The sequence below is a fragment of the Tiliqua scincoides genome, chromosome 5 (genome assembly GCF_035046505.1).
Source record: "Tiliqua scincoides isolate rTilSci1 chromosome 5, rTilSci1.hap2, whole genome shotgun sequence".
Taxonomy (NCBI): Eukaryota; Metazoa; Chordata; class Lepidosauria; order Squamata; family Scincidae; genus Tiliqua; species Tiliqua scincoides.
The window spans coordinates 93,131,347-93,136,681 of NC_089825.1; the positions used below are offsets into that span (position 1 = coordinate 93,131,347).

The 5,335-nt window shown below is 47.4% G+C and overlaps 1 pseudogene; it reads left to right on the forward strand.

The window, feature by feature from the left end:
* The first annotated feature begins 4,550 nt into the window (after nt 1-4,550).
* Nucleotides 4,551-4,667, forward strand: LOC136654824 (5S ribosomal RNA; annotated as a pseudogene).
* Nucleotides 4,668-5,335: the final 668 nt, after the last annotated feature.

Here is a 5,335-nt window from a genome sequence, read left to right on the forward strand (position 1 = left end):
AGCATTAAAAGCCATGGTTTCACATTATGTCTGAATTAGATCAGCATAAAAGAGATGAGATACTTATTGGAAGCTATCTTACTGGGCAAGAGAGAATGCAAGCATTCTCCTTTCACAGAACTGAAGTGCTGAATTAAGCATTCTATTAAGCATTCTAGAGTATAGCCCCAGACACACCAGAATCCCTGCAATGCCTGGCTCAGTTCATATGTTACAACAGCAGCGTGGTTGCCACTGCCTTCATGGCTAGGGGATAAGAATAGAACCCCTGGGGGCTGGGGGATAAAAATAGGCCCTCAGTTTGGCTGTACTTGTCATAAGAAGTGACTAAACAGCCACCAGGTAGATGGGACTCCTCAGCCTGGGAAGGCAGCTCATCTGAGAGAAGAAAAACTCTGATCTTAAACCTCCACTGCCTTGTGGCTACATCCAGTTGTGGAAGAGGCTTCAGGAGTCAACCTTGAGGCAAAATCCGGAGCCGGAGTCCCTGAGGCAGTTCATGGCTGAACACAGTCATGTTCTGGCAGCTCCTGCAACGCTGCTGGAACCAACCGTACTGGATTCTGCCTTTCCGTTGGACCATTTCAGCGACGTGGAGAGGGGGGATTTGCTGCATGGGTAACAGTCTATCCTCCATATCTACTCTACCCAGGCTTTGCGCACTGGAGAGGACACTCTGTTCCAGAACCACCATTCAGAGCGCAATACCATGGTCTTCTGAGACTGAAGGATGCCAACAACATGGCTGGATCATCAACTGCTCTGGTAGTACTTGGATGCCTGAATCATATGGAGTCAGGAAGATAGCATGAATAATATCCACATCACCATTAGCGGGTCCAATGGGGGAAAGCAATGGCATGGGATAGCCAAAGGCTCCACACATTAATAAGATACCCAGTGATACCAGAGTGGTGTGAAAGCTATGGGAAAGTGGCAACTACTCTGTGAACGTGACTTTTCTGGGAAAGCCTTTGCTTTCCTCCACAATCCTTCCTTTGCTCTTGTAATCGCTCTTGGGCAGGAAGTCTGGTCTAGAGGGTAGCGCCTCCATTAGCCCGAAGATAACATCAGAAAGTCACCAGTTTGAGGACACTGGCAGCTCCCTGAATGGCTGCGAATGGTGAGACCTTGAAGCAGCTGACAAGCCGAGCTGAGTGATTCCACCTGCTCTTGGTGTGAGCAAAAAGCATCTTGGCTGCTCTCCATGTGAGAGATGGAGCTGCTTGTCGGCGTTCGTGGGAGAATTGGAGGCCAGAAGTGAGACCAAACCAGGAAGATCCATTCTGAAATGTTGGTTCTTGAAAGAGAGAACCTCTATGATTGTAAAAATCCCCTTGAGGGATTTAGAAAGGCCTGCCTATGTAAACAGCCTTGAATAAAGTCAGAGGAGTAATCCGATGACCAGAAAGGCAGTATATAAATACTATAATGTCCATGGCGGGAGGAGGCCCCGCCCCTGGGGTAGCTACCAAGTGCAGGGGGCTTACCCGGTCAATGTGTAGTGGTCAGCGGCGGAAGGAAGGACGAGAGGCAGATACAGTTGTTCTACATAGACGGTTTACTAGTGTCAGCCATTTTACATTCATGGGGCCTGTTACTTCACAGGCCACCATACATAGACTCTGGTCCCAACCCTTTCCGCCCCTTTGTGGTTCCAGCCTGAGCGCTCCAACCAGTGTCCCTTGGCCAGGGGTCCGGGCTCTTGATGACTGCAGCACCTCAGGTCAGGCTCAGGCTGGCTGACTTCGGGAGGGCCCCTGGTACCTCTGTGCTTGCCCTCTGATCAACTGGCCACCCCAGGGTATAGGTGGCTGTGAGACCTTGTCTCCGTAGCCTCGTCTCTCCTGGATTCACCCCCAGGGTCCAGGCAGGTCCTGGGTCAGGTAGATCTCCACCCCAGCCTCCTCTCTCCAGGGCAGAAGTCCACACAACCCCTCTGGGGGCCTCACTCTTGCCCCTTAGGCAGGGGTGACTATCCCCCTTTGTCTTCTCTCTGGCCTTACTCCCCTGTGGAGAGGAATGACCTCTCCCTTCACTCTCCAGGCTCCTTATGAAGCCATTCTCAGGTTTGTCCAGCCCCCCCCCCCTTCTGACCACTGCCTGCTTGCTGTTCCCAGCTGGTCCTTGGCCCTACTCCCAGGTAGGTGTTCTGCCGGGGACCCCAATTCTGACAGCACTTGGGTCTTACCCCTGAGGAGGCCTCTACTCTTGAGGAGACCCCTTCTCCTGGAGAACTCCTGGCCACTAGGGCTGGGCCCAGGTGACAAATACCTAGTTGTTGTTGTTGTTGTTAATATAGCTAAGGTAAGACAGAGTGTACCACTACACACTATAATAGGAGGAGACTACTTTTTCTATGCTCCCCTACATGAAAACACCCTGTAAACAGAAAATGAGTGCATCAGAGTAAAGGAGTCTATCTCAGCCTGTCCCTATAGTGTTGATTTTGTACTTATGGGTAGTTTTGGAGATAGGGAAATCATTCAAAAAGTGGTAACTCCCATTTGTAGCAATGCATTCTATTCCCTGATTTTGTGTCATGTGTAGAACAGGCTTTAGATAGCAAAAGCTCCCTGTCTTCTCTGCTTTTGAAACTCTGCAAATCACCAGGGACACTGATCAAACTGCATGATGATGATGGTGATGAACGTAGGAGCCTGCCTTCTACTAAGTCATTCCATTGCTCCATCTAGCTCAGTACTGTCAACCCTGACAGCAGTTTCTCCAGGGTGTCAGTGAGGAATTTTTCTCTGCTGTACCTGTAGGTGCCAGGGATTGAAGCTGGGATTTCTGCATACAAAGCAGATGCTCTATCATTGAGTTGCAGCTCCTTCTAGTAATATTAATATTAATATTATTACTGTTCCAAACAATGTTGTTTTCTGGAGCTGAGCTGGTGTAATTTGCTCAAGGCCAGGAATGTCAAGGTGTTTTTTCAGACTTCTAAATGCTGCTCTATCATCATCATCATCATCATCAAGAATATCTATATACCGCTTTTCAACAAGAGTAGTTCACAAGGCATGGTCAAATAAATTCAACTGTTTCCTGTCCCCAAAGGATAATTATTATAATAATTGTCTAAATAATTATTATTAGCTTTCCAATGTGGGCAAGCATATCAATTTGCTCCTTGCACTTAAAATTCCATGTAGTTGCCAAGGCAGAGGATAGATCATGTTGGCAGGCGAGAACGTAGTCAACCTATCCAGCACCAATTGCACTGACAGCTGGTGAGCTTCCAGACCTGTTTTAAGGTGGTGGTTCTGACCTCTAAAGCCCTTCATGTCCTGGGACTGATGCATCTTCAACACCATCTCTCTACCTATGAGCCTGCTCACCTTTTAGGAAATATCTACTGATGAAATTATCTGAGATTAGTCGCAAGGACAATTAATGAATTCATGGCAGAATATATTGCTGAAGGAAGTGAACTAAACAGCAGACCACACATCAAGGAAGGCTGCAATCCTATGCACACTTTCCTGGGAGTAAACTCCCCTGAACACAATGGGGCTTACTTCTGAGTAGACATGCCTAGGATTTCAATGTAAGTCATGCACATGGATTCTGTGGTCATGAGATGAGGCATATATAAAAAACACATGGACACTTTCATTCTCTGTCTCTCATGACCTGAACACACACAGGACAACAAGACACCAACCCTGCAGTGACCCAGACCCTTATGATTTTCTCATACTCAGTTGTTTCCATCTTAGTGCTCCCTATCTGATACACATGTGCACAAAAGCGCAAGCAAACATTTTTATTGAACCAAATAAAAAGAATATTTAAATGGCAATTGGAAAACTGGACAGGGGGCTGGAAAGCTAAACCATACAAAAAGAAATTAAAAACAAAATAAAAAATGCCATGCTTTCTTTTTCTGCTCTATTGCCAACCCAAGGCAGGAGGCTGGGTACCTGGAGCATCCATAACAAGACATATGTCCAACATTTTCTTAAATATCTTCAAAGAAGAAAATTCCAAAATCTCCTTTTGGCAGATTCTTCCACTAGTGAACTAGTTTGTTGCTGATATATTTTTCTGTCATTTCCTAATTCATCTCTTAAATCTATCTCCCTGTAGCCATAGCTTTTCAAAAAATTCTATCCATCTTGGCTTATCCTAGAGCATCACTTACCTGCTTCTTTCTGAGATCATTTTAAAATGCTTGAACAGGGTCCACGAGGGTCTCTCTCCATCTTTTCTTGCATGTCTTACAGAAGATTTGGGGAATATGCCTGGCTAAAACGGGCTCAAATGAGGGAAGACCTGTCTGAGAGTCTATTCGCACGCACGCTTTCTCATTTTTCAAGCCTGGCCCATATTTGGGTTGCCCCTTATTCGGAAGCAAAAACGGTGCCACAAAACCATGCAGAGGCTCCCTGTTTTTCCTTTTGGTCCACTAATACTGTGCACCGGAGGTCTTCAATAGGTTGATGAGGATCCAGAAGTGGGTCGTGAACTAGCCTCAGCTGGGTTGTGGCAGTGCTGCAGCCACCATTTTGTTTCAAGGCTTACCTGCCTTGAACAGGCTTCAAGGCAGCAACTGTTACCCTGCACATGCCTGATCTCATCTGATCTCGGAAGCTAAGCAGGGTCAGGCCTGGTTAGTACTTGGATGGGAGACCGCCTGGGAATACTGGGTGCTGTAGGCTTATACCATAGTCTTTCCAGACAGAAGGTTGCCAACCAAGGCTTACCTGCCTTGAACAGTTGCTAGGGCTCGGAGTCTTAAATGAGGATAATTCACTTCAACAAGGACTTTGGCGTTTTAGATAATGTTTTGAGTAAACTCTCCTTCACCTCATTGGGCCCCCTTAGTCTTTCACCCATCCATATGTCTGCCTCGCCTCGCCTCACCTCAGCTTGGTTCCTCTTTCCTGCCACAGTCCTGTCAGAACTGAGTGCATCCATTCTGCACCTCTTCTTCTTCCATCTGGCCTGGAAAGAAAGAAGGGCTGGAACAATAAAGTAGCAGCACATACTGATCCACCACCTCTGGGTGGGAACAGAAGACAAATAGTGACCACTCACTCCTCTCCCCTGCCAGCCTTTTGAAGGTGGGTCCTGCTTTGTGAGTATCTTGATTGGCCACTGGGAAAGGCGGAAGAGTCCAGGACAGAGCATCTCCATTACCCTGGGGCTGGGAAGAGAGGAGAACAAGTCCTGCTGGGCATTTTCTCTTCACTTTCTCTCTCTCTCTGCCAACAAGCAATGTGATGGAGCATGCCAAGATGGGAAGGGTGGGAGGAACTGGCTGCCCGCCCACCTGCCACCATGTCCACCTGCTTGCCTTCCAGCTTTCCTGGTAAACATGGAGGGG